The sequence below is a fragment of the Octopus bimaculoides genome, chromosome 9 (assembly GCF_001194135.2).
Source record: "Octopus bimaculoides isolate UCB-OBI-ISO-001 chromosome 9, ASM119413v2, whole genome shotgun sequence".
NCBI classification, from domain to species: domain Eukaryota; kingdom Metazoa; phylum Mollusca; class Cephalopoda; order Octopoda; family Octopodidae; genus Octopus; species Octopus bimaculoides.
Window position 1 is genome coordinate 89,020,399 of NC_068989.1, and position 998 is coordinate 89,021,396.

Here is a 998-nt window from a genome sequence, read left to right on the forward strand (position 1 = left end):
TTATTATTATTATTATTATTATTATTATTATTATTATTATTATGTTAAGGCGGTAAGCTAGCGGAATCGTTAGCACATCGGGGGAAATGCTTAGCGGTATTTCGTCTGCCGATACGTTCTGAGTTCAAATTCCGCCGAGGTCGACTTTGCCTTTCATCCTTTCGGGGTCGACAAATTAAGTACCAGTTGAACACTGGGCTCGATCTAATCGACACATCCTCTCCCCTCAATATGGCTGCCCTTGCGGCGAAATTTGAAACCATATGTTTGGCTTCTGCTTTGTATTTGTACAAGATGACTCCAAGTCTCACCCAGAGACCTGAAGAGACAAGAAGTTAGAAGTTCAAATTCGTGTTATAACTAGGGTGCCATATCTTTGGTTTTGCACAAAGTATTGTTCTAGAGAATGTCTGAGAAAACATAAGAAAATTAGAAGATTCTTTTAAAAGTGATTTCATTATAAGATGGTACTGTGGTGTTAAGATGACTGGGTGCTGGCTATTATGTACATTAAAAAGTATTTTGACACTTTTTACAAATGAAAATGTTTAGCGGATTACATAGAAAATATTTTTGGTAGGATATGAGCAGTTCCCATGAGCACTATTTTTAAAATTTCTTCCTTGTTTGGATTTCCTGCTATCATTCCCAGGGCTCCGACAACTATTGGTACTACTGCTACCTTTTTCATCGACCAGAATTGCTTAACTTCCCAAGCTAACCTGTCATAGCTATCGACTTTTCTTTCTTCCTTATCGCATACCTTGTTGTCAGCTGGGCGTGCTATATCTATGATCCAGCAGAGTTTGCTTTGTTTTTGTTTGTTTATCCGCTTCGACATACAACGTTATGAAAGACGCGTGTGTACACACACTATCGCAAAAAAATGTCTATTATGCGTATTGATATACATACATACATACATACATACATACATACACATATATATGAGAGAGAGAGAGAGAGAGAGAGAGAGAGAGAGAGAGAGAGAGAGAGAG